Source organism: Corvus hawaiiensis, chromosome 15 (genome assembly GCF_020740725.1).
Source record: "Corvus hawaiiensis isolate bCorHaw1 chromosome 15, bCorHaw1.pri.cur, whole genome shotgun sequence".
Lineage (NCBI taxonomy): Eukaryota > Metazoa > Chordata > Aves > Passeriformes > Corvidae > Corvus > Corvus hawaiiensis.
The window spans coordinates 1,277,501-1,291,386 of NC_063227.1; the positions used below are offsets into that span (position 1 = coordinate 1,277,501).

The following is a 13,886-nucleotide window of genomic DNA, read 5'->3' on the forward strand; positions in this document are numbered from 1 at the left end:
CAGCATCCCACCCACGCTGCTGCAGCACAAATCCCTCTGCTCTCCCCAGCCCAGAGCTTCACTCCCAGCAAGGAAAAGCACAGCTCACTCATGTTTGTTAAAAAGGGAGATGGCACAAAAAGGCAACTCCTGATCACATCCCTCTGATCTGGGACTCGGAGCTTGGAATATCCCTTCAGGTCCGGGACTTTCCAAAGGCAGAGAGCAGGCTGAGGGCTGAGGGATGGTAACTCTCTGACCAATTACACAGTAATTAAAAGACCCACCAAGAAAGCTTTGCATATGGACTTTAATTATTACACCACAGTCCTGCCAGAAACACACAAAAGAGGATCTTGGGCAGCTCGGAGGATGCATATGGCTTGTGTAGGTGGAGAGACCTAAGAGACTGTTACTTTGGGTAGGAAGTGGATTTTCCCTCTCCTATAATCTTGTTAAATTACCCTGGTTTTAAATCAATGATTTATATCTCCCTCTTCAAATCCAGAGGGGGAAAAAAACCCCAAACCCTCTCTAAACAGCCAGTGTGTGACAAGCAATACATTTTCACTTTCATTTACCCTCACACTGCAAAGTTCACTCAGCAAACCAGAAGTGTTAAAGGAAAATACTGGGAAGGACTGGTTAAAAAGAAAACCTTGGCTGAAGTGAGATGGAAAACAGATTTCCCGGGTGAGGTAAGTATCAGAAAATAATACATAATGTTAGACATCTGAAAAGGGAAGTAGGAAAATATTTAGGAATTTGCATAACCATTTGCAGCCTAAGAAAAGCACAAAAACCCAGTTTCATTAGGAAAGGACACTGCAAACAGTGCCAGGAGGTGCCATGCTCCAGGATCTTCCTGGGAAATGGCCATATCCTGTGCCCAGCACTGGTTTTCTGGGAGTGCCTGTGTGGAGCTGGCTGAGGATTCCCAAACAGATTTTCATTTGCCCTTTGGGTTTCAGGGAGCCTCCCTCCCTCCTCAGCCAGTTTGCATCTGTGCAGGTCCTGCAGCTTCCAGGGGAAATCATCTCTTAGCAACACCCACAAAAATAAAGTAAAGTAAGACCCGGCACAGACCTGGAGCTGAGGCCACGCTGCAGCCCACCTGCAACAGGGAGCACTCCGAGTCTATCCAATTAACTTCTCTTCAACCCTCCAGCTTTGTGGAAGCCCCACTGTGCTGCCATGGAGCACCAAGACTTCGTTATTTGAAAGCCAACCCGGGCTGCACTAAAAGAAGGGTGGGCACAGGTCGAGGGAGGTGATTCCCCCCTCTCTTCCACGCTAGCGAGGCCCCACCTGGAGCACTGTGTCCAGCTCTGGGGTCCCCAGCAAGGGAAGGACCTGGACCTGCACCAGTGAGTCCAGAGGAGGCCACAGAGATGCTCCAGGGGCTACTGCTCCAGGAGCAAACAGCCCCATGCTACAGCCCGAATGCCCCGGGTGAGGTGTCACCAGCGGTGACAGCGGGGAGGAACCGCGTGTCCCAGCGCCACGAGGAAGCACCGACATCACCCACAGATGTCTCCAGCTCTGCTGACTCACTGCTCTTCCCCCCAGCAGGAACATCATCCCAGCCCCGGGAGCTGTGTCCCTGGGGCTGCATCCGGGGCTGAGCAAGAGGGGAACTCAAAAAAGCCCCTTTCTATTTCTGGTGGAGGTGGATGGAAATCACCAGGCTTCCAGTTCCCATGGGAAGGCACTAATAACCTCCTGGACACTGCCACATCCTTTAACAACCGTGCTATTATGGGGTGCTGAGCGAGCAGCCATGGGGCTCCTTCCCCACCAGGCACTGCCAGCACGGTCCCACCGTGCCCTGGCACGGCGCAGGATGGGACTTTGTGTGCCTGTCCCCACTGCCCACGGCGTGTTTGGAAAGGAAATCCCCCCACGTGGCCTGGAGCACCGTGAGGGAAATAAAGCCATCTGTTCCCTGAAACAGGCCAGCTTCAAACCAATTAATGTAAAGAGCCTGTATTAAAGGGTCTCTCCTCGATGCAAATCCCCTCTTGTAAACAAACCTTACCGGTCCCAGCCCCAGTCTCCAAGCCAAGTTCCAATCTGATTAGTTACTCCACATGCCTTAAATTCCCCCTTACTGTTACCAGTGAATAAAACTATCTTTTTGCTGAGATGCATTAAACACGGACTGAATTTCACCTTGAGGTGTCCTTTGCAGCGATAATTAGTGAAACTGGGACTTCTCTGGGTGAAAAACAAGCAATTTAATTTGTTTCTTGGCAGTAGTTGTCCTCCAGACCACCACCCACACAGCTCATCACACACTGAGTTTTATCTCCCATATTTGCACCATTCTGGACTATTTTTGAGTGCCTGCCTAAAGCAGAGCACAGAGGGCAAGGTGTGTAGTTCAATATATTAAAAACAGGAGAATGAATTAATGAGAAGGGAGTTCAGCAACAGTTTTGTGCCATTCTCTGAGCAGCAGCCCTGGAAAGCACCTGTGGGGAAAGCACTTGGTGCGGGTGAGCTCACCTGGGCAGGGCAAGGGCTGAGAGTTCCTGCAGGAACACACACTATGGACTCTGGAAAAGCACTAGGATGAGGAAACAGCCCCCCTATGGAGGAAATGCATTTGTTAACTGATGGTTTAAACGTGGGAGCACCAAACTGGAGCCACAGGCTGCTCCTGCACAGCTCAAGGAACCCCAAGGAAACTTCACGGCTCCTCTGAGCAGGAGCCTTCCCTCCCTCCACCAATACCCACTTTCTTTTCTCAGGTAATTAATTTGTCTTCTCAGTCTTTCCATTTAAAGACATGAGTCTGAAAGCTCCTCAAATTGTATCAGAACCTGGGAAAAGCATAATGTGCATCCCAGTCCTTCCCAGCTTCATCCCTGCCCCACTCTGCTCCCCACAGCAGGGATGTGGTTCCAGCTCACCTCCATCCAGCATTATAAAGGGTTTGATCCTGAGTTGCAACCAGCCTGATTTCTTTCCCTTGCTTTGTACACTTTTCTTCCTATACTGTTTAAAAATAGACAGGAAACTGATAAAATCATGAGAGCTACCTAAATATGAAGCTGTTTATACCTCACTGATTTGCGTTTCTTCCCTGTAAAGCAGAGTCTGTAGATGTTACCTGCGACGTTCACACAGAGGCTTTGCTTCTCGTCTTGCTTCGAGTCAGGTCCCACAGTCTTCACTCAGGAGAAGTCCCTTTCCCCCAGCAGTAATGGAAATTTCCCAAACATGGACAAAATGATGGTGCTGCAGTAGAAGACAGTAAGAGAAGAGAGGGAGATGCATTTCCTGAAAGCAAAAAAAATAAGCTTTTCATTAAAGGTGAGCTCTGCTGCCAGCCCCAGGACTTCGAACCAGTTCAGAACAAACATCTCCCCATTGGCCTGGAGGAGCAAAATGGGAAGTTTTGGTCTTAGAAAAAAATTCATGAAAAAGTGAAATTGTGGATGCCCTGTGTCTGTATGTGGGGCTGAAGCTCCCAGGAGCTGCTGAGCTGCCCTGAAAGCAGTGCAGATAACCAGGGAATCTGACAGCCAGGGAAGAGTCAGTGCTGGGAACACTTGTGATTTTGGCATTGAAAGTGTTACGGAAAACTCGCCATAAAGTTCCTCTGAGGCTTTAATTTCCTCCCCCCCAATCTTCCTTTGATTTTGATCCCCTCCTTTCCTCATGGCCTTTGAACTCTTAAAAAGGCACTTTGAAGAGATGTCATAAAGCGGGGGTTTATTCAGGAGCTTTTGATGCTCCTGCTCCACGTGTGAAGTGCGGCCCCGCAGGATGCGGAGCCAGAGGAGCCAAAAGCTGACACAGAAAGGAAAGGGCACAAAAGTAAAAGTGTGGATGTGGTGTTTGGGAACAGCTCACGGACACAGGCACAACCCCACCCTGGATTCTGGGCTACAGGGACCTGGTGTGGTCACACCCAACCTGCTCCTGCAAGGGGGAAGCGATGGGGATGAGGGAAAGGGGCAGTGGGCTGGGAGTCCCTCATCCCAAAGGCCATCCCGATCTCCCCACAAGGTTACAGGTGTGTGGCAACCCCCCCATGCCCGTGTGATGTCCCCAGCTGTGTCAGTGTCACTTGGAGCATCTCTGGCACCCAACCCCCAGGGCTCAGCTCAGCCCAGCAGCTCCAGGAGTCGGTGCTGGGATCACCCTGCAGCCCTTCCCATCTCCAGCTGTCCCAGCCATGAAAGGTCCTTCTGTCAAACACACAGAACAGTATTAAATAATCAAAAATGTAAATAGTCCTGTGCACACAAGCTACCAAGAACAGGCCTGCAGCTTCCAAGCCCAGCCCACGGGAAGCTGATGGCACCGCCAAGGCAGAAGGCAGGGTGCAGAGCTCACCACCAGCACCAGCTCTTCAGACCCAGGGAACATGAGCACTCCAAACACCCTTTCCATACTGGACTAGCTCAGAATCACAGGAGCATTAAGGCTGGAAAAGCCCTCTAAGACCATCGAGCCCAACCCTGCTGCAGGCCAGGCTTAGGCTGGGTGACTTTCTTCCCGTCCTGAGCTTCTTTCTGAATTACAATGGGACATTTCCAGAGTGCAGCTGTTTGTGCAGCACAGGCCCCGTGGCACGAGGCCACCGGTCGGAGCCTCTCAACTTTGTTTAACCTTTGCATAGGGAATTGCATTAACTCGTCCAAGGGAACCTCTCAGCAAGGGAGAAACAGATGTTCAGGCATTAGATAAGCTACGAGCAAGTCCAGGGTGTTTATCAGCAGGGACGTGGGGTTGAGTTTGGGTTTGTTATTTTTAATGGGTGACCAGTGGTAGGAATTATTCAGGAATAAGTGAAAACTATCCTGAAAACTGCTTGAAGGGCTTCTGAAAGGACTTTTTCCTCAGTTGCTCCTTCTTACCTGCAATATCAATTTCTCTTCTTTTTTTTTTTTTTTAAATTACAGCCAAGTATCTGCTTCCAGGACTGAATGCAGATGCAGCTGGAACAGGAAATTTTAACTTGCTTCCAACCTGGGAATTTTGCACTTTAAACTTGAGATAAGGAGGGAACTTGGTTTTAAAGACACACGTCCCCTAACAAAAGACAACTGTAGTTCCAGAGAGGCCACCCCACAGCCCTCCTGAGAAACCAGTACTGCAGAAAATGGCAACATCTAAAGAGCTAAGCATCCCTAGTGTGCATTTATTAAATTATCCCCAATTAATACACTCCTAGAATCACAGAGACACAGAACAGTTTGGCTTGGAGGAGACCTTCAAGATCACCCAGTGCCACCCCTGCCATGGGCTGGGACACTTCCCACTATCCCAGGCTGCTCCAGCCTGGCCTTGGACACTGCCAGGGATCCAGAGGCAGCTACAGCTGCCCTGGGCACCCTGTGCCAGGGCCTCCCCACCCTCACAGGAATTAATTTCCTCTCAATATCCCATCTAATCCTGCCCTCTGGTAGTGGGAAGCCATTCCCTGTGTCCTGTCACTGCTTGTCCAAAGTCCCTCTCCAGCTCTCCTTGAGCCCCTTTAGGCTGCAATATTATATGCCCATATATACACACACTCAAAGGAGGAGATTTGGGGACTGACAAATTCTCTACACTTGGAATTTTCCTCCTGAAGCATTTGGAAGAAGGACCAGCCCCTCTGTGGTGCCATGTGTTATCACCACCCAGGCAAAGCCACAGCTGCACTGGCACTGCCCAGAAGTTCTGACAGAGGACAAGAGAGACAAAGCAACCACAGCTTTTCCTGGTGCAGCCAAGGAGACTTGGGAAGGACCACGGCAGCCTGGCTCCTCCTGCAGCTGCTCCCTTCACACGACCAGCCTTGAGAAAAGCAAGCAAAGAGAAAAAAATGAGGTAGTGAATGAAAAATGAGTATTTTGTGATGGGCATTTTGTGTTACCAACCTGTGGCAGATTTTTTTAAAGGCACAATCAAACATCTAAAGCTGCAAATATAAAAGCTGGCACTATGGAGAAAGCCAGCACCCAGCTACCCAAACATCACCCCAAACTCAGGGCCTGAGGTTACCATCCTCCTTAAGCCCTGCTCTCTCACTCGCATGGAGCATCTCCCCAAGGACCTTCCCCAAGAGGAGGGCAGGGAGCAGAGAGCTGCCCTGCCACAGCCAAACCCACTCTGCAGCAAAGTAGGTCAAACTGAAATGCTTTGCTCTCAGCTGAAGGTCACCACTGTCTCCCCAGCCTGCTCTGGGAAGTTAAGTGTATTTACATTGAGAAGATGTGGAGAGGTTTTGGAGCTGGAAGTGGTTAGAGGAAAAACAGGCCATTAAAGAGAGCAGGAGCATGAGCCTGCATCCGAAATGGTGAACGCCAAGGGAGGAAAGAATGAAAAATCCCAAATAACAGACATTTCCCTCAAAGGGCAGGAGTGTTAGAGCTGCCTTCCCCACTCGTGGGCAGGCACTGGGAGGTGTTCCTGTACAAACTACAGCACTGATGAGAGGTCTCGGGTAGCATTTGCAGAGGGCTTTGACATGGAAAGCCCAAATTCCCCTTTACGGAGGCAAAGTCTGACAAAAGCATAATGGAAAGAGGCTTCACACAAACCCACGCAAACTTTCCAGCCTGCCCTCCAAGTGGGAGCACTGGTGTTTCCATTAAGTGCCTGGAAGCTCAGAAAGCTTCCGGAGGAAAAGTAAACTCATGATTAGACTGAGCGCGACTTTTTCCTTGGATTTCTGCAGAATTTTTACAAGGAGTTTTGCAACAGTAGCAGGGATTGCCCCAGTGCACTTGTGGGTGTCTCTTCTGACTGCCCCACAAGAGGAACACAGATGTAGCCATTTCAGAGTATTTGTCTGAAATCATTGTTGGGGAGATCTGTCAGATGAGACTCCATGTAGAGGCAGAATCATAGACAAAGTCACAGAACTATTCAGGTTGGAAAAGCCCTCCAAGATCATCGAGTCCAGCCATTCCCCAGCATTGCCAATGCCACCTCATGTCCCCAAGTGCCACATCCACATGGCTGTTAAATCCCTCCAGGGATGAGGACTCCACTCTTCTTTCAGGGAAGAAATTTTCCCCAGTATCCAACCTAAACCTCCCCTGGTGCAACTTGAGGCCGTTTCCTTTTGTCCTGTCACCTGTTCTCGGGAGAGGAGACTGACCCCCACCTGGCTACAGCCTCCTGCACAAAACAGGTAGGAAACAACCCTGGATCTGAAGCCACACTGAACTTTGGGAAAGCCCAAACCTAAAGCAGGCTGCCTCCTCTGCCCCGGTCTCCCCAGCACGATCCCACCGCCCAGGGGGACTCCTGGAAGCCTCAGGCAGGGGACACATCTTGACACAGAGGTTGCATCATGGCCATCATTCACACATTGTACAGACCATCTCCTCTGCTCCTGTGAAAGCCACAGCACTGCCTACACAGGAGAGTTATGTTAGAAGACTAATTAATGTATTTTGGCTGTCTCCTAATGAAACTCGGCAGCTGGAAGCAGGCACGGTGCCAGCACCACGTGACCGCTCCGTTCTCCCTTGGACTCGGTTCAGGAATCTCTCTGCTGAAGTATCCAGTTGTCCTGCACGACTCTTTTTCCCCCCAAACTGAACTAATCAATGTCTGGCTGCGAGTTACCATGGAGGGAGGGGGAGAAACATGCCTGGAAAAGCTGTTGTACATCACCCACGGTATTCCAGCCCCGCTGCCATGCGGCCATACACAGGATTCCACTCCTCCTCCATTTATCTTCCCGCGAGCAGAACGGCTGGAAGTGGATGAGTGCCTGCCATGGAGGGCAGTTTTGAGTGAGGTTATTGCATTCTTGACTTAAGCCCATTTTTCTGGTTTCCGTGCAAACGTCAATGAATTTTAAAAGGCGGCATTCAGCCCGGACGTTCCGATTCAGACCAAATACAGCATCTCTCTGCAGGGGGATTATGCTCCTGCCTGGCAGAGGGGAATCCATTGGATTTCTTCTCCTCTCACCATTACAACCCCTGACTGTCCCACACATCCCAGTTACCTCCATTGGTTGCTGCACCATTCCCATGACTCCAGGCAGGAACACGGACTCTAAAAGCACAGGAGTATAACTGCTTGCACCTCATACATGAACACACACACGCGCACAGGTGTGTGCCGGCACCGAGCACGGCAGGAATGTAAATACATTTTACTCCTAATTATGGAAAGTACTTTGGCAGGAGGCGGCCAGGGACACAAAGAGCTACTATTGAGGTTCCTCAGGCTGTGGCCTCCATTCAGCACACAATTGACAATATTTAGACAGCATGGGCTGGTTCCTTCCTTCGCAAGGTAACTTCCTCGTCTGGCAGCCCCGGGCGGGCTGTAAATGACCTTGTGTTTGAGGACAGTGTCAAATCAAATAAGTGGGCGAAGGCAGCGGCGCCTGCTCGCTGCTGCTGCTCCACCACCATCCCCTGCTCCCTCCTCTCCACCCGCAGCCCCTCGGGCTGAACAGAGCTGGAAGCTCTGGCAGGAGATGCTCCCATGCTGCCCAGCAGGGAGGCAGCAGCCAGGGAGCACCGGGCGATCCCGCTGCACAAAGCAGGGACAAAAATTATAATAAAGACTTACTTATTAATCCCAAAGGAATTTCTTCTGGGGGGTTGTCTGTCTCATCTCTCCCCTCCCATTTCCAGCCTTCCCCTGGCAAACTCTCGCCTCCAAGATGCTCAAAGATTTGCTGGTCTTTCACTGGGCAGCTTCACTTCCAATCCCCTCCGCCCTGTCCGTGCCCTGTTCCAGTCTGGCTCCCGTAACACAGAGGTCCAGACCACAAGGCACACTGACTTCTGCAAGTCTGGCTCTAAAACCAAATAAAAAGCTTTTCATTGACACTCAAGTGTAGGTGCAGCAAGTCAAAAGCCTTATTTTCATGTTTTACAGAGCTCCCACCTGAATAAATTCATTTTAAGTGCCACTTTTCCATTTGTGGATTATGAAAGGTTGGGAGGTCTGGATGCCATCACCAGGGACCAAAAGGCAATATATCAACTACTGCAGGAGCCTGTCAGTGCTGCTGTACCCCACGGCCACGGGCACTGCAGAGCCTTGCCAAGCACTGCCCCTGGTGACTCCAAGCATGACCAGAGCCCTGCCTCGGACACACGGACGGACACATGGACAGATGGACAGCAGCAGGTCTGCTGCTCACAGGGTAGGACAGGCACGTGGCCATAAAGCAATAGTGGGACTTGAATGTGACATGGCTCAGTGGAAGAAAAATCCCTACTATAAAATATTTCCTAATCCACCCACCTTCCTGCTCCCGTTTGGAGCAGAACGGCTCCATTGTGCTCTGGGGTTTGCTCAAGGCAGAGCCTGCACAGGGAAAGGAGGGGCTGCACATCCCTCAGCATGAACACACCCCCCAACCCAACTGGGGCTCTTGCAAACACCCAGTTTGGATCCAGGTGTAGCCCATTTCCAGCTATAATGCACAGCATCACCTTAAATTACAAATCACATGTACCTGTGGGTGTAAGTGCCTGAGGCAGATTTGGCACACCAACAGCTATGGGAGAAATCTGGAGAAATAAAGTGGCATGAGATTGTTGGCTTTGCATATATTTAATTTTCCAGCCATTTTTAATCATATGGAACCACAGCTTAGGGGTGTTGGAGCATCACTGCTGCCAGCCCAGAGGACAGAGTGGCTCTGTGTGTCCAGCCATGAGATTTGAAGCTCTGTCCACAGTGGGAACATACACCATCCTATCGAACTCACAAAACATCAGCAAGCTCAGCATCTTCCAGGGAGAAGGATCACCAGGTTTAAAATCAGACCAGAAGCAAGAGGTGCTCCCTGTTTTCTCCCACTCAGCACACAGAAAGTTTTCCACAGCACTTGGTGGGTCTCGAGCAAACCAGGGAAGGTTTGAGTTTATTCCACTCGTGCAAGGAAACTCCTCTGACAAACCAAACAGGGGTTTGGCAGAGGAGCTGCAGCACCATATGGTTCCTCACTCCTCACACACACAACCCTCCACAGTAATGCAGGGACAGAAGCACTAGGTGGCAAAAAAAGCCAACAGGTCCTTATTTGTTACAATCTGGAAATGAGCATTAATGTCTCCATGAAATTCTGGGAGTTTAATAACAACCATGATGGGTCTCAGCCCAGGACCAGTGTGTTTTCTTTTTCCCAGTGAAGGATGGAAGTGAGGGCTCACAATCAGACAAAGAAAAGGGGGAGAAAGGGGTTAAACCCCAAATTGTTACTAAATAAATAGTACCAAAGTAGAAAAAAACATCTTGCTGGATTTCTGAGCACCATTTCCTTCCTGGCAATGGCCATGTAATAAAGCATCAAAATAAACAGTAATCGAAAAAATAAATATCTGGAAATGGTCTGTATTCCAGATGAGAAACATCTGCAGGGGTAGATCAGCAGATCTTTTCTCTTTTTCCTGGGCAATTAGTTGGACAATTCTGCACTCTTATAGGTAAAATTATTCTCCCAGCCTCTTCTATCACCTCATAAATTAAATCAGCATTTTTGCAAAGGAAGGTAAAATCAATAAATACCTCTGGATAAATAAGAGCATAAGACTCCCTCAGATGTAGCTGAGCCATTCTCCTTGGGACCGTTTCCTGTGCAGCTCTGCTCATTTCCAACTGCGCTTTCTCAAAAGGATGGGGGGAAAACAACAACCCTCAAATGCTTTAAAATTTAAAAGTAAAATTATAATTTTTCCTGTGCTAAAACGAACATGAGGTTAAGGGCTGGATTAGACCAATGGATCGACTGTGTGACTTGTTACAGACCATAAACAGGGACAGTCCCATTAATTTTGGAACCACCACTGCCAATTATGAAAGCATTGTGCTTGCCATACACATCGATTAGAAAAGCTGTTTATTTGAACTAATAAAGCAGTAAATGAGCTGAAATTGTCTTTTCTTTATTTTTAATATGATAAATGGAATAAACTATGAGTACATCTGTTCCAAGCTCCTTCTCCACAACATGTTATGTCTGAAAAGCCTGAAAAATGTTCTTTTCTATTCCAACATTTCAAAGTAATGATTTTCTGCAAAGCATCACCTACAAAACATCCATCAGGCTTACACAGTTTAATCCTCATTCTGCATTTAGCTCCCTTTCTGAGCTAAACCACATTACATGGGGAGGAGAAAATGGGCATTAGCCTCCAGATAAATCATGGGCAGCTCTGGCTCAGCACCCCAGGGTGCAGCTCTCTGAGATGCCACAGAATCATGGAATCATTTAGGTTGGAAAAGGCCTCCAAGATCAAGTCCAACCATTAAGCCACCACTAAATAAAGTCCCCAAGTGCCACATGTACATATTCAAAGTGCCAGGGTGATCTCTTTCAGACAAATCTGTATTACAACAGTAGGAAGGAGCCAGAGGGTCAGACACAAAACTGTCTCTCTTTTAGCCACAAAACTCTTTTCCCTCTCCCATTATCACTATTTTTTTTAAACCTTGCTGCTCTGAGCCTCTCCCAGCAGGATAAACCCCTGGTCACCTTGAGCAGGAAAATGCACACAAACCTCTCGGATTTTAAAAACATTCCCACCAAACAGCAAGGAAAAGTCCCTCCAGCATCTGTGCAGCACTGCAGCAGTCCCTGCTCCCCTGAGACACCACACCATTATTCAATAGAGTAAATGCTGAACTTTTTTTTGGCCAGGCACTGAGATGACACAGCACATCAAGGCAAATCCATATTCCAGTTTTGGGATCTCCCAGGATCAGTCCAGCTGGAGCTGGGAATGCAAACCTGCTCCCTGCACTGCCTCAGAATGGGAGCTTAGTAAAATAGCAGAGAGAGGAAAAAAGTGTCACCAGATAATGAACACCTTATTTTAGGCTGTGGTTAAGTAATTTGCTTTTCTGAGAAGGGAGGTTTTTTATTGTATTTAGTGGGGTTTTTAGGGCAGCCATGGTGAAGTTTCTACATAAAGGAAAAGCAAACAGCTGAAGAGTCCTCGCTGGGCTTTGATCCTCCCTGCAGTGAGCAAACCATGAAGTGATTGTTAAATCCTAATCCGATTTAAAACTGCTTTTGAATGCTTTAGGGGAGGAAGTGCTGGCTCTCACCATCCTGTCCAGCCCAGGGGTTTAAAGCTGTGTCACTGTGCCTGTGCAAAGCCAGGATCCCCCTCCCAGGCAGCTGCTGCTTCGGCCCAAAACACCCACCCTGAGATAAAGCACATTAAACTAGTTATATTTTTAATTCCAGAAACACCATTCAAAAGGAGTCAGGATTAAGCAACCTGCAAAAATGTAACACAGCAACTGCCAACCAAACTTCAGCTGCAGCATCTTCCCCGTGAGAGTCTCTCATGACATGGTGGCAGGGGAGTTTTATGCCACCTATTGTTTGTGCCACTACCTTGTTATTCTCTGGAGCCCTCTGGTTTGTAGCCAACAAGGAGATTATCTTGAAATGCAGCTGGGCACAGGTACACCTGTAGCCCAATGACCCCATTATTACAGAGTCAGAGAGGTGTAGGACCCTGCCAGACCAGGGGCTGCACAGCCAGAGTGACAGCCCTGGTTTCAAAGGGCTCATGAAGGAGAAAACCGGGAACACTGAAGATTTAGGATGCTCACATCTGGATTCTGTCACTGTAGCAGGATAAAACAAAGCCATGATCCAACCATCTTTGGTCAAGTGTGGATCAGAAGATGAGCAAACACATCCCAGCTCAGCAAGTCGTTATTTTCTGTGTGTTCAGTTCACCAAGAGCCTGGTAGGAGCAGAGATTTCAACATGAAAACCAAGGCCCCAGGACACCAGGATTAGAAATGTGCTGGCAACTGGCAAGATATCAGAACACTTTCCTTGGCTGGAGCCAAAAAGCAGCAATTTTGCCTGGAACTGGTTATAAATCCCAGCTCCAGAAAAGCTTAAGAGACTGTGATCACTGACACAGGAGAACCAGGACACGGGTGTTGGCTCCAGGGACAAGGGATAGCATGGATCTTCAGGGGAAAAACGAGCTTCCATGTGCCAGTGCAGGATGGCTGCAGCTCTCCTGGTACTGGATCCCAGCTTGAACATGGCCTGAGAGCTGCTTCAGCCCCACAGTGAAAGACTTCATGTTCTCCAGGACGTTTCAAAAGGCAGGAACAAGGAAAGGCAAGAGCAGGACCCTCCCCTCCCTTCCAAAAGCAACTTCTAAAGAGCAAAATGACCTTTACTTCAGGGGAATGTGCTTATGTAGCAAGACTGTTACATTTTTTGAAATGATCTCTTTTCAAACAATTAAAATCCACGCCCACACCATGTGCAAGGCCGCGAGTCAAATCCCTGCTTTACATCACACACGGCACTTTTAAATGACATCTCCTTTTTCCGGGGTGGAAAATCACAGTCAGCATTTGTATATAAATATTATTACACAGCTTGAATGTGGAAGCCAGGAAACAGAGAGTGCTGCATGACAACGTGCTAAAAATTCCTTGCTGCATTTTTTTTGCGTGGAGAAGCCAGCACTGTTTGTACAGGGATCCCATTGTCACCCACGGCGCTGTGCTCACGGCAGCTCGCCCAGGACCAACACGTCCTCCTGCAAGCAGAGCGAGCAGCATGTAGGAAATTGTCTCCTGGGCTCCTGATACTCATTCACTGCTCTCCCAAAAATTACAGATCCATTTAACCTGTGCATACATTAGATGCCAGGCTGTTGTCATGCTCTGACTACTCACCTGCCTAAGAACAGGAACACAATAATTAGGAGGGTGAGCTTGTCCTCCAAAGAGGAGCAGATGAAGAAACTGCTGGCACACATTCTTTAAAGTAATAATAGCATTACTTATCTTATTAATATTGCTGTATTCTAATGAAAGTACATTTTATTAGACAGATTTTCAACCTCAACAGTCCCCTTTCATAGCTCACAAGTGGCTGACAGGGCCAAAGGCTAGGACTGGACTTTGTTTTGGGCTAAGATTAAGCTTAGGGTCAG

General features: G+C 48.6%; 1 long non-coding RNA gene across 8 annotated transcripts in view; it reads right to left on the reverse strand.

Annotated features, from left to right (window-relative positions):
* LOC125333652 overlaps window positions 1-13,886 on the reverse strand; it is a 50,795-nt gene that overhangs the window by 25,667 nt on the left and 11,242 nt on the right. For 5 of the 8 annotated variants that reach the window (XR_007206938.1, XR_007206943.1, XR_007206942.1 and 2 more), the window contains exons 2-3: window positions 3,095-3,222; window positions 2,488-2,570 (exon numbers count right to left, since the gene is read on the reverse strand). This is a non-coding gene — a long non-coding RNA (uncharacterized LOC125333652). Of the gene's footprint in view, window positions 1-2,487; window positions 2,571-2,894; window positions 2,980-3,094; window positions 3,265-13,886 lie in introns of all 8 variants that reach the window. The other 3 variants (XR_007206941.1, XR_007206939.1, XR_007206944.1) reach the window with 3 other exon arrangements.